We start from the raw sequence: 21,411 nt of genomic DNA on the forward strand, positions 1-21,411 counted from the left end.
TTTGCTCGACTGCCGCTCGCTGCCGCTCGGGTCGTGGTCCATATGACAGCGCAAGCACGACAAACGTCTGCGGGACGAGACGAGACGAGACGAGACGAGACGACTAAGGAATAAATTCGTGGTTACAAATCAAATTTGGAACTCAACACACCTACACAACAATAGGCGGTGACGTATTTCAGAAATCACCTGCCGATTCGTACTGTTTTGTCGTTTTCAAAGTCTTCTTGGCAAACTTGGTTAGCACATTCTCCCTCAAACTGAGTTAATTACTGCATTTTCGTTCCATTACAGTAGTTTAAAAGGCTTAAGGAAGCATCTTTGTCACAACAGAAAGGTAGTTTGAAAATTGGGCTGGCGACATAACAAAAAAAAAACAGTAAGGGAGCCAACAGCACCCGGGTTTCCCAGGCGGTCACCCATCCAAGTACTAGCCGGGCCCGATGATGCTTAACTTCGGTGATCGGACGAGAACCGGTGTATTCATCATGGTATGGCCGTTGGCGCTCATCTAATGTAGGAGCACGGTAGAATTCGCGTTCGGCTTTTCTCCCAACACACAAAATGTTAGTTTTCGGCCGCATTTGACGAAAGCGCTTCCTTCCGCAACCGCCAGTTCCTCGAGGACGGCGCGGGGAGGCGCGCCCGGCGTCCCAGCAGAGTGACGGCCGAATTGGCGGGCGCACCGCCGCGTGTGTGAGACGCACTGCTGCTCGTTGCACCCCCTGTCATTCGCTGGGCGCGTGCAGCCTTCGACACTAGCGGAGGACGCATCTTGTCCCTGGTGTTCAGCAGAGGGCCTGTGCGGGGTGTGGCAGTGTCGTGCTGGAGGGCCCACTGGTAGCGATGTGGGCTTCCTCGCCTCGCCTCGCCTCGCCTCGCCTCGCCTCGCCTCGCCTCGCCTCGCCTTGCCTCACACCAGGTGTCTGCGTAAGTTTGCAGTGCATTCGCACCATTCCTATCCCTGTCCCTGTCCCCGTCCCGACTTGTCCCGACTTTGCTCGACTGCCGCTCGCTGCCGCTCGGGTCGTGGTCCATATGACAGCGCAAGCACGACAAACGTCTGCGGGACGAGACGAGACGAGCGAGACGAGACGACTAAGGAATAAATTCGTGGTTACAAATCAAATTTGGAACTCTACACTCCTACACAACAATAGGCGGTGACGTATTTCAGAAATCACCTGCCGATTCGTACTGTTTTGTCGTTTTCAAAGTCTTCTTGGCAAACTTGGTTAGCACATTCTCCCTCAAACTAATTACTGCATTTTCGTACCATTACAGTAGTTTAAAAGGCTTAAAGAAGCATCTTTGTCACAACAGAAAGGTAGTTTGAAAATTGGGCTGGCGACATAACAAAAAAAAAAACAGGAAGGGAGCCAGCAGCACCCGGGTTTCCCAGGCGGTCACCCATCCAAGTACTAGCCGGGCCCGATGATGCTTAACTTCGGTGATCGGACGAGAACCGGTGTATTCATCATGGTATGGCCGTTGACGCTCATCTAATGTAGGAGCACGGCAGAATTCGCGTTCGGCTTTTCTCCCAACACACAAAATGTTAGTTTTCGGCCGCATTTGACGAAAGCGCTTCCTTCCGCAACCGCCAGTTCCTCGAGGACGGCGCGGGGAGGCACGCCCGGCGTCCCAGCAGAGTGACGGCCGAATTGGCGGGCGCACCGCCGCGTGTGTTAGACGCACTGCTGCTCGTTGCACCCCCTGTCATTCGCTGGGCGCGTGCAGCCTTCGACACTAGCGGAGGACGCATCTTGTCCCTGGTGTTCAGCGGAGGGCCTGTGCGGGGTGTGGCAGTGTCGTGCTGGAGGGCCCACTGGTAGCGATGTGGGCTTCCTCGCCTCGCCACGCCTCGCCTCGCCTCGCACCAGGTGTCTGCGTAGTTTGCAGTGCATTCGCACCATTCCTATCCCTGTCCCTGTCCCCGTCCCGACTTGTCCCGACTTTGCTCGACTGCCGCTCGCTGCCGCTCGGGTCGTGGTCCATATGACAGCGCAAGCACGACAAACGTCTGCGGGACGAGACGAGACGAGACGAGACGACTAAGGAATAAGTTCGTGGTTACAAATGAAATTTGGAACTCAACACACCTACACAACAATAGGCGGTGACGTATTTCAGAAATCACCTGCCGATTCGTACTGTTTTGTCGTTTTCAAAGTCTTCTTGGCAAACTTGGTTAGCACATTCTCCCTCAAACTGAGTTAATTACTGCATTTTCGTTCCATTACAGTAGTTTAAAAGGCTTAAGGAAGCATCTTTGTCACAACAGAAAGGTAGTTTGAAAATTGGGCTGGCGACATAACAAAAAAAAAACAGTAAGGGAGCCAACAGCACCCGGGTTTCCCAGGCGGTCACCCATCCAAGTACTAGCCGGGCCCGATGATGCTTAACTTCGGTGATCGGACGAGAACCGGTGTATTCATCATGGTATGGCCGTTGGCGCTCATCTAATGTAGGAGCTCGGCAGAATTCGCGTTCGGCTTTTCTCCCAACACACAAAATGTTAGTTTTCGGCCGCATTTGACGAAAGCGCTTCCTTCCGCAACCGCCAGTTCCTCGAGGACGGCGCGGGGAGGCGCGCCCGGCGTCCCAGCAGAGTGACGGCCGAATTGGCGGGCGCACCGCCGCGTGTGTGAGACGCACTGCTGCTCGTTACACCCCCTGTCATTCGCTGGGCGCGTGCAGCCTTCGACACTAGCGGAGGACGCATCTTGTCCCTGGTGTTCAGCAGAGGGCCTGTGCGGGGTGTGGCAGTGTCGTGCTGGAGGGCCCACTGGTAGCGATGTGGGCTTCCTCGCCTCGCCTCGCCTCGCCTCGCCTCGCCTCGCCTTGCCTCACACCAGGTGTCTGCGTAAGTTTGCAGTGCATTCGCACCATTCCTATCCCTGTCCCTGTCCCCGTCCCGACTTGTCCCGACTTTGCTCGACTGCCGCTCGCTGCCGCTCGGGTCGTGGTCCATATGACAGCGCAAGCACGACAAACGTCTGCGGGACGAGACGAGACGAGCGAGACGAGACGACTAAGGAATAAATTCGTGGTTACAAATCAAATTTGGAACTCTACACTCCTACACAACAATAGGCGGTGACGTATTTCAGAAATCACCTGCCGATTCGTACTGTTTTGTCGTTTTCAAAGTCTTCTTGGCAAACTTGGTTAGCACATTCTCCCTCAAACTAATTACTGCATTTTCGTACCATTACAGTAGTTTAAAAGGCTTAATGAAGCATCTTTGTCACAACAGAAAGGTAGTTTGAAAATTGGGCTGGCGACATAACAAAAAAAAAAACAGGAAGGGAGCCAGCAGCACCCGGGTTTCCCAGGCGGTCACCCATCCAAGTACTAGCCGGGCCCGATGATGCTTAACTTCGGTGATCGGACGAGAACCGGTGTATTCATCATGGTATGGCCGTTGACGCTCATCTAATGTAGGAGCACGGCAGAATTCGCGTTCGGCTTTTCTCCCAACACACAAAATGTTAGTTTTCGGCCGCATTTGACGAAAGCGCTTCCTTCCGCAACCGCCAGTTCCTCGAGGACGGCGCGGGGAGGCACGCCCGGCGTCCCAGCAGAGTGACGGCCGAATTGGCGGGCGCACCGCCGCGTGTGTTAGACGCACTGCTGCTCGTTGCACCCCCTGTCATTCGCTGGGCGCGTGCAGCCTTCGACACTAGCGGAGGACGCATCTTGTCCCTGGTGTTCAGCGGAGGGCCTGTGCGGGGTGTGGCAGTGTCGTGCTGGAGGGCCCACTGGTAGCGATGTGGGCTTCCTCGCCTCGCCACGCCTCGCCTCGCCTCGCCTCACACCAGGTGTCTGCGTAGTTTGCAGTGCATTCGCACCATTCCTATCCCTGTCCCTGTCCCCGTCCCGACTTGTCCCGACTTTGCTCGACTGCCGCTCGCTGCCGCTCGGGTCGTGGTCCATATGACAGCGCAAGCACGACAAACGTCTGCGGGACGAGACGAGACGACTAAGGAATAAGTTCGTGGTTACAAATCAAATTTGGAACTCAACACACCTACACAACAATAGGCGGTGACGTATTTCAGAAATCACCTGCCGATTCGTACTGTTTTGTCGTTTTCAAAGTCTTCTTGGCAAACTTGGTTAGCACATTCTCCCTCAAACTAATTACTGCATTTTCGTACCATTACAGTAGTTTAAAAGGCTTAAAGAAGCATCTTTGTCACAACAGAAAGGTAGTTTGAAAATTGGGCTGGCGACATAACAAAAAAAAAAACAGGAAGGGAGCCAGCAGCACCCGGGTTTCCCAGGCGGTCACCCATCCAAGTACTAGCCGGGCCCGATGATGCTTAACTTCGGTGATCGGACGAGAACCGGTGTATTCATCATGGTATGGCCGTTGACGCTCATCTAATGTAGGAGCACGGCAGAATTCGCGTTCGGCTTTTCTCCCAACACACAAAATGTTAGTTTTCGGCCGCATTTGACGAAAGCGCTTCCTTCCGTAACCGCCAGTTCCTCGAGGACGGCGCGGGGAGGCACGCCCGGCGTCCCAGCAGAGTGACGGCCGAATTGGCGGGCGCACCGCCGCGTGTGTTAGATGCACTGCTGCTCGTTGCACCCCCTGTCATTCGCTGGGCGCGTGCAGCCTTCGACACTAGCGGAGGACGCATCTTGTCCCTGGTGTTCAGCGGAGGGCCTGTGCGGGGTGTGGCAGTGTCGTGCTGGAGGGCCCACTGGTAGCGATGTGGGCTTCCTCGCCTCGCCACGCCTCGCCTCGCCTCGCCTCACACCAGGTGTCTGCGTAGTTTGCAGTGCATTCGCACCATTCCTATCCCTGTCCCTGTCCCCGTCCCGACTTGTCCCGACTTTGCTCGACTGCCGCTCGCTGCCGCACGGGTCGTGGTCCATATGACAGCGCAAGCACGACAAACGTCTGCGGGACGAGACGAGACGAGACGAGACGACTAAGGAATAAGTTCGTGGTTACAAATCAAATTTGGAACTCAACACACCTACACAACAATAGGCGGTGACGTATTTCAGAAATCACCTGCCGATTCGTAGTGTTTTGTCGTTTTCAAAGTCTTCTTGGCAAACTTGGTTAGCACATTCTCCCTCAAACTGAGTTAATTACTGCATTTTCGTTCCATTACAGTAGTTTAAAAGGCTTAAGGAAGCATCTTTGTCACAACAGAAAGGTAGTTTGAAAATTGGGCTGGCGACATAACAAAAAAAAAAAAACAGTAAGGGAGCCAACAGCACCCGGGTTTCCCAGGCGGTCACCCATCCAAGTACTAGTCGGGCCCGATGATGCTTAACTTCGGTGATCGGACGAGAACCGGTGTATTCATAATGGTATGGCCGTTGGCGCTCATCTAATGTAGGAGCACGGCAGAATTCGCGTTCGGCTTTTCTCCCAACACACAAAATGTTAGTTTTCGGCCGCATTTGACGAAAGCGCTTCCTTCCGCAACCGCCAGTTCCTCGAGGACGGCGCGGGGAGGCGCGCCCGGCGTCCCAGCAGAGTGACGGCCGAATTGGCGGGCGCACCGCCGCGTGTGTGAGACGCACTGCTGCTCGTTGCACCCCCTGTCATTCGCTGGGCGCGTGCAGCCTTCGACACTAGCGGAGGACGCATCTTGTCCCTGGTGTTCAGCAGAGGGCCTGTGCGGGGTGTGGCAGTGTCGTGCTGGAGGGCCCACTGGTAGCGATGTGGGCTTCCTCGCCTCGCCTCGCCTCGCCTCGCCTCGCCTCACACCAGGTGTCTGCGTAAGTTTGCAGTGCATTCGCACCATTCCTATCCCTGTCCCTGTCCCCGTCCCGACTTGTCCCGACTTGTCCCGACTTGTCCCGACTTGTCCCGACTTGTCCCGACTTGTCCCGACTTGTCCCGACTTTGCTCGACTGCCGCTCGCTGCCGCTCGGGTCGTGGTCCATATGACAGCGCAAGCACGACAAACGTCTGCGGGACGAGACGAGACGAGCGAGACGAGACGACTAAGGAATAAATTCGTGGTTACAAATCAAATTTGGAACTCTACACTCCTACACAACAATAGGCGGTGACGTATTTCAGAAATCACCTGCCGATTCGTACTGTTTTGTCGTTTTCAAAGTCTTCTTGGCAAACTTGGTTAGCACATTCTCCCTCAAACTAATTACTGCATTTTCGTACCATTACAGTAGTTTAAAAGGCTTAAAGAAGCATCTTTGTCACAACAGAAAGGTAGTTTGAAAATTGGGCTGGCGACATAACAAAAAAAAAAACAGGAAGGGAGCCAGCAGCACCCGGGTTTCCCAGGCGGTCACCCATCCAAGTACTAGCCGGGCCCGATGATGCTAAACTTCGGTGATCGGACGAGAACCGGTGTATTCATCATGGTATGGCCGTTGACGCTCATCTAATGTAGGAGCACGGCAGAATTCGCGTTCGGCTTTTCTCCCAACACACAAAATGTTAGTTTTCGGCCGCATTTGACGAAAGCGCTTCCTTCCGCAACCGCCAGTTCCTCGAGGACGGCGCGGGGAGGCACGCCCGGCGTCTCAGCAGAGTGACGGCCGAATTGGCGGGCGCACCGCCGCGTGTGTTAGACGCACTGCTGCTCGTTGCACCCCCTGTCATTCGCTGGGCGCGTGCAGCCTTCGACACTAGCGGAGGACGCATCTTGTCCCTGGTGTTCAGCGGAGGGCCTGTGCGGGGTGTGGCAGTGTCGTGCTGGAGGGCCCACTGGTAGCGATGTGGGCTTCCTCGCCTCGCCACGCCTCGCCTCGCCTCGCCTCACACCAGGTGTCTGCGTAGTTTGCAGTGCATTCGCACCATTCCTATCCCTGTCCCTGTCCCCGTCCCGACTTGTCCCGACTTTGCTCGACTGCCGCTCGCTGCCGCTCGGGTCGTGGTCCATATGACAGCGCAAGCACGACAAACGTCTGCGGGACGAGACGAGACGAGACGAGACGACTAAGGAATAAGTTCGTGGTTACAAATCAAATTTGGAACTCAACACACCTACACAACAATAGGCGGTGACGTATTTCAGAAATCACCTGCCGATTCGTACTGTTTTGTCGTTTTCAAAGTCTTCTTGGCAAACTTGGTTAGCACATTCTCCCTCAAACTGAGTTAATTACTGCATTTTCGTTCCATTACAGTAGTTTAAAAGGCTTAAGGAAGCATCTTTGTCACAACAGAAAGGTAGTTTGAAAATTGGGCTGGCGACATAACAAAAAAAAAAAAACAGTAAGGGAGCCAACAGCACCCGGGTTTCCCAGGCGGTCACCCATCCAAGTACTAGTCGGGCCCGATGATGCTTAACTTCGGTGATCGGACGAGAACCGGTGTATTCATAATGGTATGGCCGTTGGCGCTCATCTAATGTAGGAGCACGGCAGAATTCGCGTTCGGCTTTTCTCCCAACACACAAAATGTTAGTTTTCGGCCGCATTTGACGAAAGCGCTTCCTTCCGCAACCGCCAGTTCCTCGAGGACGGCGCGGGGAGGCGCGCCCGGCGTCCCAGCAGAGTGACGGCCGAATTGGCGGGCGCACCGCCGCGTGTGTGAGACGCACTGCTGCTCGTTGCACCCCCTGTCATTCGCTGGGCGCGTGCAGCCTTCGACACTAGCGGAGGACGCATCTTGTCCCTGGTGTTCAGCAGAGGGCCTGTGCGGGGTGTGGCAGTGTCGTGCTGGAGGGCCCACTGGTAGCGATGTGGGCTTCCTCGCCTCGCCACGCCTCGCCTCGCCTCGCCTCACACCAGGTGTCTGCGTAGTTTGCAGTGCATTCGCACCATTCCTATCCCTGTCCCTGTCCCCGTCCCGACTTGTCCCGACTTTGCTCGACTGCCGCTCGCTGCCGCTCGGGTCGTGGTCCATATGACAGCGCAAGCACGACAAACGTCTGCGGGACGAGACGAGACGAGACGAGACGACTAAGGAATAAGTTCGTGGTTACAAATCAAATTTGGAACTCAACACACCTACACAACAATAGGCGGTGACGTATTTCAGAAATCACCTGCCGATTCGTAGTGTTTTGTCGTTTTCAAAGTCTTCTTGGCAAACTTGGTTAGCACATTCTCCCTCAAACTGAGTTAATTACTGCATTTTCGTTCCATTACAGTAGTTTAAAAGGCTTAAGGAAGCATCTTTGTCACAACAGAAAGGTAGTTTGAAAATTGGGCTGGCGACATAACAAAAAAAAAAAAACAGTAAGGGAGCCAACAGCACCCGGGTTTCCCAGGCGGTCACCCATCCAAGTACTAGTCGGGCCCGATGATGCTTAACTTCGGTGATCGGACGAGAACCGGTGTATTCATAATGGTATGGCCGTTGGCGCTCATCTAATGTAGGAGCACGGCAGAATTCGCGTTCGGCTTTTCTCCCAACACACAAAATGTTAGTTTTCGGCCGCATTTGACGAAAGCGCTTCCTTCCGCAACCGCCAGTTCCTCGAGGACGGCGCGGGGAGGCGCGCCCGGCGTCCCAGCAGAGTGACGGCCGAATTGGCGGGCGCACCGCCGCGTGTGTGAGACGCACTGCTGCTCGTTGCACCCCCTGTCATTCGCTGGGCGCGTGCAGCCTTCGACACTAGCGGAGGACGCATCTTGTCCCTGGTGTTCAGCAGAGGGCCTGTGCGGGGTGTGGCAGTGTCGTGCTGGAGGGCCCACTGGTAGCGATGTGGGCTTCCTCGCCTCGCCTCTCCTCGCCTCGCCTCGCCTCACACCAGGTGTCTGCGTAAGTTTGCAGTGCATTCGCACCATTCCTATCCCTGTCCCTGTCCCCGTCCCGACTTGTCCCGACTTTGCTCGACTGCCGCTCGCTGCTGCTCGGGTCGTGGTCCATATGACAGCGCAAGCACGACAAACGTCTGCGGGACGAGACGAGACGAGCGAGACGAGACGACTAAGGAATAAATTCGTGGTTACAAATCAAATTTGGAACTCTACACTCCTACACAACAATAGGCGGTGACGTATTTCAGAAATCACCTGCCGATTCGTACTGTTTTGTCGTTTTCAAAGTCTTCTTGGCAAACTTGGTTAGCACATTCTCCCTCAAACTAATTACTGCATTTTCGTACCATTACAGTAGTTTAAAAGGCTTAAAGAAGCATCTTTGTCACAACAGAAAGGTAGTTTGAAAATTGGGCTGGCGACATAACAAAAAAAAAAAACAGGAAGGGAGCCAGCAGCACCCGGGTTTCCCAGGCGGTCACCCATCCAAGTACTAGCCGTGCCCGATGATGCTTAACTTCGGTGATCGGACGAGAACCGGTGTATTCATCATGGTATGGCCGTTGACGCTCATCTAATGTAGGAGCACGGCAGAATTCGCGTTCGGCTTTTCTCCCAACACACAAAATGTTAGTTTTCGGCCGCATTTGACGAAAGCGCTTCCTTCCGCAACCGCCAGTTCCTCGAGGACGGCGCGGGGAGGCACGCCCGGCGTCCCAGCAGAGTGACGGCCGAATTGGCGGGCGCACCGCCGCGTGTGTTAGACGCACTGCTGCTCGTTGCACCCCCTGTCATTCGCTGGGCGCGTGCAGCCTTCGACACTAGCGGAGGACGCATCTTGTCCCTGGTGTTCAGCGGAGGGCCTGTGCGGGGTGTGGCAGTGTCGTGCTGGAGGGCCCACTGGTAGCGATGTGGGCTTCCTCGCCTCGCCACGCCTCGCCTCGCCTCGCCTCACACCAGGTGTCTGCGTAGTTTGCAGTGCATTCGCACCATTCCTATCCCTGTCCCTGTCCCCGTCCCGACTTGTCCCGACTTTGCTCGACTGCCGCTCGCTGCCGCTCGGGTCGTGGTCCATATGACAGCGCAAGCACGACAAACGTCTGCGGGACGAGACGAGACGAGACGAGACGACTAAGGAATAAGTTCGTGGTTACAAATCAAATTTGGAACTCAACACACCTACACAACAATAGGCGGTGACGTATTTCAGAAATCACCTGCCGATTCGTACTGTTTTGTCGTTTTCAAAGTCTTCTTGGCAAACTTGGTTAGCACATTCTCCCTCAAACTGAGTTAATTACTGCATTTTCGTTCCATTACAGTAGTTTAAAAGGCTTAAGGAAGCATCTTTGTCACAACAGAAAGGTAGTTTGAAAATTGGGCTGGCGACATAACAAAAAAAAAACAGTAAGGGAGCCAACAGCACCCGGGTTTCCCAGGCGGTCACCCATCCAAGTACTAGTCGGGCCCGATGATGCTTAACTTCGGTGATCGGACGAGAACCGGTGTATTCATAATGGTATGGCCGTTGGCGCTCATCTAATGTAGGAGCACGGCAGAATTCGCGTTCGGCTTTTCTCCCAACACACAAAATGTTAGTTTTCGGCCGCATTTGACGAAAGCGCTTCCTTCCGCAACCGCCAGTTCCTCGAGGACGGCGCGGGGAGGCGCGCCCGGCGTCCCAGCAGAGTGACGGCCGAATTGGCGGGCGCACCGCCGCGTGTGTGAGACGCACTGCTGCTCGTTGCACCCCCTGTCATTCGCTGGGCGCGTGCAGCCTTCGACACTAGCGGAGGACGCATCTTGTCCCTGGTGTTCAGCAGAGGGCCTGTGCGGGGTGTGGCAGTGTCGTGCTGGAGGGCCCACTGGTAGCGATGTGGGCTTCCTCGCCTCGCCTCGCCTCGCCTCGCCTCGCCTCACACCAGGTGTCTGCGTAAGTTTGCAGTGCATTCGCACCATTCCTATCCCTGTCCCTGTCCCCGTCCCGACTTGTCCCGACTTTGCTCGACTGCCGCTCGCTGCCGCTCGGGTCGTGGTCCATATGACAGCGCAAGCACGACAAACGTCTGCGGGACGAGACGAGACGAGACGAGACGACTAAGGAATAAGTTCGTGGTTACAAATCAAATTTGGAACTCAACACACCTACACAACAATAGGCGGTGACGTATTTCAGAAATCACCTGCCGATTCGTACTGTTTTGTCGTTTTCAAAGTCTTCTTGGCAAACTTGGTTAGCACATTCTCCCTCAAACTGAGTTAATTACTGCATTTTCGTTCCATTACAGTAGTTTAAAAGGCTTAAGGAAGCATCTTTGTCACAACAGAAAGGTAGTTTGAAAATTGGGCTGGCGACATAACAAAAAAAAAACAGTAAGGGAGCCAACAGCACCCGGGTTTCCCAGGCGGTCACCCATCCAAGTACTAGCCGGGCCCGATGATGCTTAACTTCGGTGATCGGACGAGAACCGGTGTATTCATCATGGTATGGCCGTTGGCGCTCATCTAATGTAGGAGCACGGCAGAATTCGCGTTCGGCTTTTCTCCCAACACACAAAATGTTAGTTTTCGGCCGCATTTGACGAAAGCGCTTCCTTCCGCAACCGCCAGTTCCTCGAGGACGGCGCGGGGAGGCGCGCCCGGCGTCCCAGCAGAGTGACGGCCGAATTGGCGGGCGCACCGCCGCGTGTGTGAGACGCACTGCTGCTCGTTGCACCCCCTGTCATTCGCTGGGCGCGTGCAGCCTTCGACACTAGCGGAGGACGCATCTTGTCCCTGGTGTTCAGCGGAGGGCCTGTGCGGGGTGTGGCAGTGTCGTGCTGGAGGGCCCACTGGTAGCGATGTGGGCTTCCTCGCCTCGCCACGCCTCGCCTCGCCTCGCCTCACACCAGGTGTCTGCGTAGTTTGCAGTGCATTCGCACCATTCCTATCCCTGTCCCTGTCCCCGTCCCGACTTGTCCCGACTTTGCTCGACTGCCGCTCGCTGCCGCTCGGGTCGTGGTCCATATGACAGCGCAAGCACGACAAACGTCTGCGGGACGAGACGAGACGAGACGAGACGACTAAGGAATAAGTTCGTGGTTACAAATCAAATTTGGAACTCAACACACCTACACAACAATAGGCGGTGACGTATTTCAGAAATCACCTGCCGATTCGTAGTGTTTTGTCGTTTTCAAAGTCTTCTTGGCAAACTTGGTTAGCACATTCTCCCTCAAACTGAGTTAATTACTGCATTTTCGTTCCATTACAGTAGTTTAAAAGGCTTAAGGAAGCATCTTTGTCACAACAGAAAGGTAGTTTGAAAATTGGGCTGGCGACATAACAAAAAAAAAAAAACAGTAAGGGAGCCAACAGCACCCGGGTTTCCCAGGCAGTCACCAATCCAAGTACTAGTCGGGCCCGATGATGCTTAACTTCGGTGATCGGACGAGAACCGGTGTATTCATAATGGTATGGCCGTTGGCGCTCATCTAATGTAGGAGCACGGCAGAATTCGCGTTCGGCTTTTCTCCCAACACACAAAATGTTAGTTTTCGGCCGCATTTGACGAAAGCGCTTCCTTCCGCAACCGCCAGTTCCTCGAGGACGGCGCGGGGAGGCGCGCCCGGCGTCCCAGCAGAGTGACGGCCGAATTGGCGGGCGCACCGCCGCGTGTGTGAGACGCACTGCTGCTCGTTGCACCCCCTGTCATTCGCTGGGCGCGTGCAGCCTTCGACACTAGCGGAGGACGCATCTTGTCCCTGGTGTTCAGCAGAGGGCCTGTGCGGGGTGTGGCAGTGTCGTGCTGGAGGGCCCACTGGTAGCGATGTGGGCTTCCTCGCCTCGCCTCGCCTCGCCTCGCCTCGCCTCACACCAGGTGTCTGCGTAAGTTTGCAGTGCATTCGCACCATTCCTATTCCTGTCCCTGTCCCCGTCCCGACTTGTCCCGACTTTGCTCGACTGCCGCTCGCTGCCGCTCGGGTCGTGGTCCATATGACAGCGCAAGCACGACAAACGTCTGCGGTACGAGACGAGACGAGCGAGACGAGACGACTAAGGAATAAATTCGTGGTTACTAATCAAATTTGGAACTCTACACTCCTACACAACAATAGGCGGTGACGTATTTCAGAAATCACCTGCCGATTCGTACTGTTTTGTCGTTTTCAAAGTCTTCTTGGCAAACTTGGTTAGCACATTCTCCCTCAAACTAATTACTGCATTTTCGTACCATTACAGTAGTTTAAAAGGCTTAAAGAAGCATCTTTGTCACAACAGAAAGGTAGTTTGAAAATTGGGCTGGCGACATAACAAAAAAAAAAACAGGAAGGGAGCCAGCAGCACCCGGGTTTCCCAGGCGGTCACCCATCCAAGTACTAGCCGGGCCCGATGATGCTTAACTTCGGTGATCGGACGAGAACCGGTGTATTCATCATGGTATGGCCGTTGACGCTCATCTAATGTAGGAGCACGGCAGAATTCGCGTTCGGCTTTTCTCCCAACACACAAAATGTTAGTTTTCGGCCGCATTTGACGAAAGCGCTTCCTTCCGCAACCGCCAGTTCCTCGAGGACGGCGCGGGGAGGCACGCCCGGCGTCCCAGCAGAGTGACGGCCGAATTGGCGGGCGCACCGCCGCGTGTGTTAGACGCACTGCTGCTCGTTGCACCCCCTGTCATTCGCTGGGCGCGTGCAGCCTTCGACACTAGCGGAGGACGCATCTTGTCCCTGGTGTTCAGCGGAGGGCCTGTGCGGGGTGTGGCAGTGTCGTGCTGGAGGGCCCACTGGTAGCGATGTGGGCTTCCTCGCCTCGCCACGCCTCGCCTCGCCTCGCCTCACACCAGGTGTCTGCGTAGTTTGCAGTGCATTCGCACCATTCCTATCCCTGTCCCCGTCCCCGTCCCGACTTGTCCCGACTTTGCTCGACTGCCGCTCGCTGCCGCACGGGTCGTGGTCCATATGACAGCGCAAGCACGACAAACGTCTGCGGTACGAGACGAGACGAGCGAGACGAGACGACTAAGGAATAAATTCGTGGTTACTAATCAAATTTGGAACTCTACACTCCTACACAACAATAGGCGGTGACGTATTTCAGAAATCACCTGCCGATTCGTACTGTTTTGTCGTTTTCAAAGTCTTCTTGGCAAACTTGGTTAGCACATTCTCCCTCAAACTAATTACTGCATTTTCGTACCATTACAGTAGTTTAAAAGGCTTAAAGAAGCATCTTTGTCACAACAGAAAGGTAGTTTGAAAATTGGGCTGGCGACATAACAAAAAAAAAAACAGGAAGGGAGCCAGCAGCACCCGGGTTTCCCAGGCGGTCACCCATCCAAGTACTAGCCGGGCCCGATGATGCTTAACTTCGGTGATCGGACGAGAACCGGTGTATTCATCATGGTATGGCCGTTGACGCTCATCTAATGTAGGAGCACGGCAGAATTCGCGTTCGGCTTTTCTCCCAACACACAAAATGTTAGTTTTCGGCCGCATTTGACGAAAGCGCTTCCTTCCGCAACCGCCAGTTCCTCGAGGACGGCGCGGGGAGGCGCGCCCGGCGTCCCAGCAGAGTGACGGCCGAATTGGCGGGCGCACCGCCGCGTGTGTGAGACGCACTGCTGCTCGTTGCACCCCCTGTCATTCGCTGGGCGCGTGCAGCCTTCGACACTAGCGGAGGACGCATCTTGTCCCTGGTGTTCAGCAGAGGGCCTGTGCGGGGTGTGGCAGTGTCGTGCTGGAGGGCCCACTGGTAGCGATGTGGGCTTCCTCGCCTCGCCTCGCCACGCCTCGCCTCGCCTCACACCAGGTGTCTGCGTAAGTTTGCAGTGCATTCGCACCATTCCTATCCCTGTCCCTGTCCCCGTCCCGACTTGTCCCGACTTTGCTCGACTGCCGCTCGCTGCCGCTCGGGTCGTGGTCCATATGACAGCGCAAGCACGACAAACGTCTGCGGGACGAGACGAGACGAGCGAGACGAGACGACTAAGGAATAAATTCGTGGTTACAAATCAAATTTGGAACTCTACACTCCTACACAACAATAGGCGGTGACGTATTTCAGAAATCACCTGCCGATTCGTACTGTTTTGTCGTTTTCAAAGTCTTCTTGGCAAACTTGGTTAGCACATTCTCCCTCAAACTAATTACTGCATTTTCGTACCATTACAGTAGTTTAAAAGGCTTAAAGAAGCATCTTTGTCACAACAGAAAGGTAGTTTGAAAATTGGGCTGGCGACATAACAAAAAAAAAAAAACAGGAAGGGAGCCAGCAGCACCCGGGTTTCCCAGGCGGTCACCCATCCAAGTACTAGCCGGGCCCGATGATGCTTAACTTCGGTGATCGGACGAGAACCGGTGTATTCATCATGGTATGGCCGTTGACGCTCATCTAATGTAGGAGCACGGCAGAATTCGCGTTCGGCTTTTCTCCCAACACACAAAATGTTAGTTTTCGGCCGCATTTGACGAAAGCGCTTCCTTCCGCAACCGCCAGTTCCTCGAGGACGGCGCGGGGAGGCACGCCCGGCGTCCCAGCAGAGTGACGGCCGAATTGGCGGGCGCACCGCCGCGTGTGTTAGACGCACTGCTGCTCGTTGCACCCCCTGTCATTCGCTGGGCGCGTGCAGCCTTCGACACTAGCGGAGGACGCATCTTGTCCCTGGTGTTCAGCGGAGGGCCTGTGCGGGGTGTGGCAGTGTCGTGCTGGAGGGCCCACTGGTAGCGATGTGGGCTTCCTCGCCTCGCCACGCCTCGCCTCGCCTCGCCTCACACCAGGTGTCTGCGTAGTTTGCAGTGCATTCGCACCATTCCTATCCCTGTCCCTGTCCCCGTCCCGACTTGTCCCGACTTTGCTCGACTGCCGCTCGCTGCCGCTCGGGTCGTGGTCCATATGACAGCGCAAGCACGACAAACGTCTGCGGGACGAGACGAGACGAGACGAGACGACTAAGGAATAAGTTCGTGGTTACAAATCAAATTTGGAACTCAACACACCTACACAACAATAGGCGGTGACGTATTTCAGAAATCACCTGCCGATTCGTACTGTTTTGTCGTTTTCAAAGTCTTCTTGGCAAACTTGGTTAGCACATTCTCCCTCAAACTGAGTTAATTACTGCATTTTCGTTCCATTACAGTAATTTAAAAGGCTTAAGGAAGCATCTTTGTCACAACAGAAAGGTAGTTTGAAAATTGGGCTGGCGACATAACAAAAAAAAAAAAAAACAGTAAGGGAGCCAACAGCACCCGGGTTTCCCAGGCGGTCACCCTTCCAAGTACTAGCCGGGCCCGATGATGCTTAACTTCGGTGATCGGACGAGAACCGGTGTATTCATCATGGTATGGCCGTTGGCGCTCATCTAATGTAGGAGCACGGCAGAATTCGCGTTCGGCTTTTCTCCCAACACACAAAATGTTAGTTTTCGGCCGCATTTGACGAAAGCGCTTCCTTCCGCAACCGCCAGTTCCTCGAGGACGGCGCGGGGAGGCGCGCCCGGCGTCCCAGCAGAGTGACGGCCGAATTGGCGGGCGCACCGCCGCGTGTGTGAGACGCACTGCTGCTCGTTGCACCCCCTGTCATTCGCTGGGCGCGTGCAGCCTTCGACACTAGCGGAGGACGCATCTTGTCCCTGGTGTTCAGCGGAGGGCCTGTGCGGGGTGTGGCAGTGTCGTGCTGGAGGGCCCACTGGTAGCGATGTGGGCTTCCTCGCCTCGCCACGCCTCGCCTCGCCTCGCCTCACACCAGGTGTCTGCGTAGTTTGCAGTGCATTCGCACCATTCCTATCCCTGTCCCTGTCCCCGTCCCGACTTGTCCCGACTTTGCTCGACTGCCGCTCGCTGCCGCTCGGGTCGTGGTCCATATGACAGCGCAAGCACGACAAACGTCTGCGGGACGAGACGAGACGAGACGAGACGACTAAGGAATAAGTTCGTGGTTACAAATCAAATTTGGAACTCAACACACCTACACAACAATAGGCGGTGACGTATTTCAGAAATCACCTGCCGATTCGTAGTGTTTTGTCGTTTTCAAAGTCTTCTTGGCAAACTTGGTTAGCACATTCTCCCTCAAACTGAGTTAATTACTGCATTTTCGTTCCATTACAGTAGTTTAAAAGGCTTAAGGAAGCATCTTTGTCACAACAGAAAGGTAGTTTGAAAATTGGGCTGGCGACATAACAAAAAAAAAAAAACAGTAAGGGAGCCAACAGCACCCGGGTTTCCCAGGCGGTCCCCCATCCAAGTACTAGTCGGGCCCGATGATGCTTAACTTCGGTGATCGGACGAGAACCGGTGTATTCATAATGGTATGGCCGTTGGCGCTCATCTAATGTAGGAGCACGGCAGAATTCGCGTTCGGCTTTTCTCCCAACACACAAAATGTTAGTTTTCGGCCGCATTTGACGAAAGCGCTTCCTTCCGCAACCGCCAGTTCCTCGAGGACGGCGCGGGGAGGCGCGCCCGGCGTCCCAGCAGAGTGACGGCCGAATTGGCGGGCGCACCGCCGCGTGTGTGAGACGCACTGCTGCTCGTTGCACCCCCTGTCATTCGCTGGGCGCGTGCAGCCTTCGACACTAGCGGAGGACGCATCTTGTCCCTGGTGTTCAGCAGAGGGCCTGTGCGGGGTGTGGCAGTGTCGTGCTGGAGGGCCCACTGGTAGCGATGTGGGCTTCCTCGCCTCGCCTCGCCTCGCCTCGCCTCGCCTCACACCAGGTGTCTGCGTAAGTTTGCAGTGCATTCGCACCATTCCTATCCCTGTCCCTGTCCCCGTCCCGACTTGTCCTGTCCCCGTCCCGACTTGTCCCGACTTTGCTCGACTGCCGCTCGCTGCCGCTCGGGTCGTGGTCCATATGACAGCGCAAGCACGACAAACGTCTGCGGGACGAGACGAGACGAGCGAGACGAGACGACTAAGGAATAAATTCGTGGTTACAAATCAAATTTGGAACTCTACACTCCTACACAACAATAGGCGGTGACGTATTTCAGAAATCACCTGCCGATTCGTACTGTTTTGTCGTTTTCAAAGTCTTCTTGGCAAACTTGGTTAGCACATTCTCCCTCAAACTAATTACTGCATTTTCGTACCATTACAGTAGTTTAAAAGGCTTAAAGAAGCATCTTTGTCACAACAGAAAGGTAGTTTGAAAATTGGGCTGGCGACATAACAAAAAAAAAAACAGGAAGGGAGCCAGCAGCACCCGGGTTTCCCAGGCGGTCACCCATCCAAGTACTAGCCGGGCCCGATGATGCTTAACTTCGGTGATCGGACGAGAACCGGTGTATTCATCATGGTATGGCCGTTGACGCTCATCTAATGTAGGAGCACGGCAGAATTCGCGTTCGGCTTTTCTCCCAACACACAAAATGTTAGTTTTCGGCCGCATTTGACGAAAGCGCTTCCTTCCGCAACCGCCCGTTCCTCGAGGACGGCGCGGGGAGGCACGCCCGGCGTCCCAGCAGAGTGACGGCCGAATTGGCGGGCGCACCGCCGCGTGTGTTAGACGCACTGCTGCTCGTTGCACCCCCTGTCATTCGCTGGGCGCGTGCAGCCTTCGACACTAGCGGAGGACGCATCTTGTCCCTGGTGTTCAGCGGAGGGCCTGTGCGGGGTGTGGCAGTGTCGTGCTGGAGGGCCCACTGGTAGCGATGTGGGCTTCCTCGCCTCGCCACGCCTCGCCTCGCCTCGCCTCACACCAGGTGTCTGCGTAGTTTGCAGTGCATTCGCACCATTCCTATCCCTGTCCCTGTCCCCGTCCCGACTTGTCCCGACTTTGCTCGACTGCCGCTCGCTGCCGCTCGGGTCGTGGTCCATATGACAGCGCAAGCACGACAAACGTCTGCGGGACGAGACGAGACGAGACGAGACGACTAAGGAATAAGTTCGTGGTTACAAATCAAATTTGGAACTCAACACACCTACACAACAATAGGCGGTGACGTATTTCAGAAATCACCTGCCGATTCGTACTGTTTTGTCGTTTTCAAAGTCTTCTTGGCAAACTTGGTTAGCACATTCTCCCTCAAACTGAGTTAATTACTGCATTTTCGTTCCATTACAGTAGTTCAAAAGGCTTAAGGAAGCATCTTTGTCACAACAGAAAGGTAGTTTGAAAATTGGGCTGGCGACATAACAAAAAAAAAACAGTAAGGGAGCCAACAGCACCCGGGTCTCCCAGGCGGTCACCCATCCAAGTACTAGCCGGGCCCGATGATGCTTAACTTCGGTGATCGGACGAGAACCGGTGTATTCATCATGGTATGGCCGTTGGCGCTCATCTAATGTAGGAGCACGGCAGAATTCGCGTTCGGCTTTTCTCCCAACACACAAAATGTTAGTTTTCGGCCGCATTTGACGAAAGCGCTTCCTTCCGCAACCGCCAGTTCCTCGAGGACGGCGCGGGGAGGCGCGCCCGGCGTCCCAGCAGAGTGACGGCCGAATTGGCGGGCGCACCGCCGCGTGTGTGAGACGCACTGCTGCTCGTTGCACCCCCTGTCATTCGCTGGGCGCGTGCAGCCTTCGACACTAGCGGAGGACGCATCTTGTCCCTGGTGTTCAGCGGAGGGCCTGTGCGGGGTGTGGCAGTGTCGTGCTGGAGGGCCCACTGGTAGCGATGTGGGCTTCCTCGCCTCGCCACGCCTCGCCTCGCCTCGCCTCACACCAGGTGTCTGCGTAGTTTGCAGTGCATTCGCACCATTCCTATCCCTGTCCCTGTCCCCGTCCCGACTTGTCCCGACTTTGCTCGACTGCCGCTCGCTGCCGCTCGGGTCGTGGTCCATATGACAGCGCAAGCACGACAAACGTCTGCGGGACGAGACGAGACGAGACGAGACGACTAAGGAATAAGTTCGTGGTTACAAATCAAATTTGGAACTCAACACACCTACACAACAATAGGCGGTGACGTATTTCAGAAATCACCTGCCGATTCGTAGTGTTTTGTCGTTTTCAAAGTCTTCTTGGCAAACTTGGTTAGCACATTCTCCCTCAAACTGAGTTAATTACTGCATTTTCGTTCCATTACAGTAGTTTAAAAGGCTTAAGGAAGCATCTTTGTCACAACAGAAAGGTAGTTTGAAAATTGGGCTGGCGACATAACAAAAAAAAAAAAACAGTAATGGAGCCAACAGCACCCGGGTTTCCCAGGCGGTCACCCATCCAAGTACTAGTCGGGCCCGATGATGCTTAACTTCGGTGATCGGACGAGAACCGGTGTATTCATAATGGTATGGCCGTTGGCGCTCATCTAATGTAGGAGCACGGCAGAATTCGCGTTCGGCTTTTCTCCCAACACACAAAATGTTAGTTTTCGGCCGCATTTGACGAAAGCGCTTCCTTCCGCAACCGCCAGTTCCTCGAGGACGGCGCGGGGAGGCGCGCCCGGCGTCCCAGCAGAGTGACGGCCGAATTGGCGGGCGCACCGCCGCGTGTGTGAGACGCACTGCTGCTCGTTGCACCCCCTGTCATTCGCTGGGCGCGTGCAGCCTTCGACACTAGCGGAGGACGCATCTTGTCCCTGGTGTTCAGCAGAGGGCCTGTGCGGGGTGTGGCAGTGTCGTGCTGGAGGGCCCACTGGTAGCGATGTGGGCTTCCTCGCCTCGCCTCGCCTCGCCTCGCCTCGCCTCACACCAGGTGTCTGCGTAAGTTTGCAGTGCATTCGCACCATTCCTATTCCTGTCCCTGTCCCCGTCCCGACTTGTCCCGACTTTGCTCGACTGCCGCTCGCTGCCGCTCGGGTCGTGGTCCATATGACAGCGCAAGCACGACAAACGTCTGCGGGACGAGACGAGACGAGCGAGACGAGACGACTAAGGAATAAATTCGTGGTTACAAATCAAATTTGGAACTCTACACTCCTACACAACAATAGGCGGTGACGTATTTCAGAAATCACCTGCCGATTCGTACTGTTTTGTCGTTTTCAAAGTCTTCTTGGCAAACTTGGTTAGCACATTCTCCCTCAAACTAATTACTGCATTTTCGTACCATTACAGTAGTTTAAAAGGCTTAAAGAAGCATCTTTGTCACAACAGAAAGGTAGTTTGAAAATTGGGCTGGCGACATAACAAAAAAAAAAAACAGGAAGGGAGCCAGCAGCACCCGGGTTTCCCAGGCGGTCACCCATCCAAGTACTAGCCGGGCCCGATGATGCTTAACTTCGGTGATCGGACGAGAACCGGTGTATTCATCATGGTATGGCCGTTGACGCTCATCTAATGTAGGAGCACGGCAGAATTCGCGTTCGGCTTTTCTCCCAACACACAAAATGTTAGTTTTCGGCCGCATTTGACGAAAGCGCTTCCTTCCGCAACCGCCAGTTCCTCGAGGACGGCGCGGGGAGGCACGCCCGGCGTCCCAGCAGAGTGACGGCCGAATTGGCGGGCGCACCGCCGCGTGTGTTAGACGCACTGCTGCTCGTTGCACCCCCTGTCATTCGCTGGGCGCGTGCAGCCTTCGACACTAGCGGAGGACGCATCTTGTCCCTGGTGTTCAGCGGAGGGCCTGTGCGGGGTGTGGCAGTGTCGTGCTGGAGGGCCCACTGGTAGCGATGTGGGCTTCCTCGCCTCGCCACGCCTCGCCTCGCCTCGCCTCACACCAGGTGTCTGCGTAGTTTGCAGTGCATTCGCACCATTCCTATCCCTGTACCCGTCCCCGTCCCGACTTGTCCCGACTTTGCTCGACTGCCGCTCGCTGCCGCACGGGTCGTGGTCCATA

General features: G+C 55.1%; 22 non-coding genes across 22 annotated transcripts; all 22 read right to left on the minus strand.

Annotated features, from left to right (window-relative positions):
- Positions 1-386: 386 nt before the first annotated feature.
- On the minus strand, positions 387-505 carry LOC126155950 (5S ribosomal RNA). The gene has a single exon (XR_007533372.1). It is a non-coding gene; the product is annotated as a 5S ribosomal RNA (ribosomal RNA).
- An 872-nt stretch (positions 506-1,377) lies between these two features.
- LOC126156014 (5S ribosomal RNA) lies at positions 1,378-1,496 on the minus strand. Its single transcript, XR_007533431.1, has one exon. It is a non-coding gene; the product is annotated as a 5S ribosomal RNA (ribosomal RNA).
- An 841-nt stretch (positions 1,497-2,337) lies between these two features.
- Positions 2,338-2,456, minus strand: LOC126155962 (5S ribosomal RNA). Its single transcript, XR_007533383.1, has one exon. It is a non-coding gene; the product is annotated as a 5S ribosomal RNA (ribosomal RNA).
- An 857-nt stretch (positions 2,457-3,313) lies between these two features.
- On the minus strand, positions 3,314-3,432 carry LOC126156015 (5S ribosomal RNA). The gene has a single exon (XR_007533432.1). It is a non-coding gene; the product is annotated as a 5S ribosomal RNA (ribosomal RNA).
- An 832-nt stretch (positions 3,433-4,264) lies between these two features.
- On the minus strand, positions 4,265-4,383 carry LOC126156017 (5S ribosomal RNA). Its single transcript, XR_007533434.1, has one exon. It is a non-coding gene; the product is annotated as a 5S ribosomal RNA (ribosomal RNA).
- An 849-nt stretch (positions 4,384-5,232) lies between these two features.
- Positions 5,233-5,351, minus strand: LOC126155982 (5S ribosomal RNA). Its single transcript, XR_007533401.1, has one exon. It is a non-coding gene; the product is annotated as a 5S ribosomal RNA (ribosomal RNA).
- Positions 5,352-6,258: 907 nt separating this feature from the next.
- On the minus strand, positions 6,259-6,377 carry LOC126156125 (5S ribosomal RNA). Its single transcript, XR_007533535.1, has one exon. It is a non-coding gene; the product is annotated as a 5S ribosomal RNA (ribosomal RNA).
- An 849-nt stretch (positions 6,378-7,226) lies between these two features.
- LOC126155983 (5S ribosomal RNA) lies at positions 7,227-7,345 on the minus strand. The gene has a single exon (XR_007533402.1). It is a non-coding gene; the product is annotated as a 5S ribosomal RNA (ribosomal RNA).
- Positions 7,346-8,194: 849 nt separating this feature from the next.
- LOC126155984 (5S ribosomal RNA) lies at positions 8,195-8,313 on the minus strand. Its single transcript, XR_007533403.1, has one exon. It is a non-coding gene; the product is annotated as a 5S ribosomal RNA (ribosomal RNA).
- An 848-nt stretch (positions 8,314-9,161) lies between these two features.
- On the minus strand, positions 9,162-9,280 carry LOC126156124 (5S ribosomal RNA). The gene has a single exon (XR_007533534.1). It is a non-coding gene; the product is annotated as a 5S ribosomal RNA (ribosomal RNA).
- Positions 9,281-10,126: 846 nt separating this feature from the next.
- LOC126155985 (5S ribosomal RNA) lies at positions 10,127-10,245 on the minus strand. Its single transcript, XR_007533404.1, has one exon. It is a non-coding gene; the product is annotated as a 5S ribosomal RNA (ribosomal RNA).
- An 847-nt stretch (positions 10,246-11,092) lies between these two features.
- Positions 11,093-11,211, minus strand: LOC126155974 (5S ribosomal RNA). The gene has a single exon (XR_007533394.1). It is a non-coding gene; the product is annotated as a 5S ribosomal RNA (ribosomal RNA).
- Positions 11,212-12,060: 849 nt separating this feature from the next.
- Positions 12,061-12,179, minus strand: LOC126156120 (5S ribosomal RNA). Its single transcript, XR_007533531.1, has one exon. It is a non-coding gene; the product is annotated as a 5S ribosomal RNA (ribosomal RNA).
- An 847-nt stretch (positions 12,180-13,026) lies between these two features.
- On the minus strand, positions 13,027-13,145 carry LOC126156018 (5S ribosomal RNA). The gene has a single exon (XR_007533435.1). It is a non-coding gene; the product is annotated as a 5S ribosomal RNA (ribosomal RNA).
- Positions 13,146-13,991: 846 nt separating this feature from the next.
- LOC126156019 (5S ribosomal RNA) lies at positions 13,992-14,110 on the minus strand. The gene has a single exon (XR_007533436.1). It is a non-coding gene; the product is annotated as a 5S ribosomal RNA (ribosomal RNA).
- Positions 14,111-14,959: 849 nt separating this feature from the next.
- LOC126156020 (5S ribosomal RNA) lies at positions 14,960-15,078 on the minus strand. The gene has a single exon (XR_007533437.1). It is a non-coding gene; the product is annotated as a 5S ribosomal RNA (ribosomal RNA).
- An 851-nt stretch (positions 15,079-15,929) lies between these two features.
- Positions 15,930-16,048, minus strand: LOC126155918 (5S ribosomal RNA). The gene has a single exon (XR_007533342.1). It is a non-coding gene; the product is annotated as a 5S ribosomal RNA (ribosomal RNA).
- An 849-nt stretch (positions 16,049-16,897) lies between these two features.
- Positions 16,898-17,016, minus strand: LOC126156029 (5S ribosomal RNA). Its single transcript, XR_007533445.1, has one exon. It is a non-coding gene; the product is annotated as a 5S ribosomal RNA (ribosomal RNA).
- An 868-nt stretch (positions 17,017-17,884) lies between these two features.
- LOC126156021 (5S ribosomal RNA) lies at positions 17,885-18,003 on the minus strand. The gene has a single exon (XR_007533438.1). It is a non-coding gene; the product is annotated as a 5S ribosomal RNA (ribosomal RNA).
- Positions 18,004-18,849: 846 nt separating this feature from the next.
- LOC126155916 (5S ribosomal RNA) lies at positions 18,850-18,968 on the minus strand. Its single transcript, XR_007533340.1, has one exon. It is a non-coding gene; the product is annotated as a 5S ribosomal RNA (ribosomal RNA).
- Positions 18,969-19,817: 849 nt separating this feature from the next.
- LOC126155987 (5S ribosomal RNA) lies at positions 19,818-19,936 on the minus strand. The gene has a single exon (XR_007533406.1). It is a non-coding gene; the product is annotated as a 5S ribosomal RNA (ribosomal RNA).
- An 848-nt stretch (positions 19,937-20,784) lies between these two features.
- On the minus strand, positions 20,785-20,903 carry LOC126156023 (5S ribosomal RNA). The gene has a single exon (XR_007533440.1). It is a non-coding gene; the product is annotated as a 5S ribosomal RNA (ribosomal RNA).
- Between the last annotated feature and the right edge of the window lie 508 nt (positions 20,904-21,411).

Source organism: Schistocerca cancellata, unplaced genomic scaffold (assembly GCF_023864275.1).
Source record: "Schistocerca cancellata isolate TAMUIC-IGC-003103 unplaced genomic scaffold, iqSchCanc2.1 HiC_scaffold_1102, whole genome shotgun sequence".
Classification (NCBI taxonomy): domain Eukaryota; kingdom Metazoa; phylum Arthropoda; class Insecta; order Orthoptera; family Acrididae; genus Schistocerca; species Schistocerca cancellata.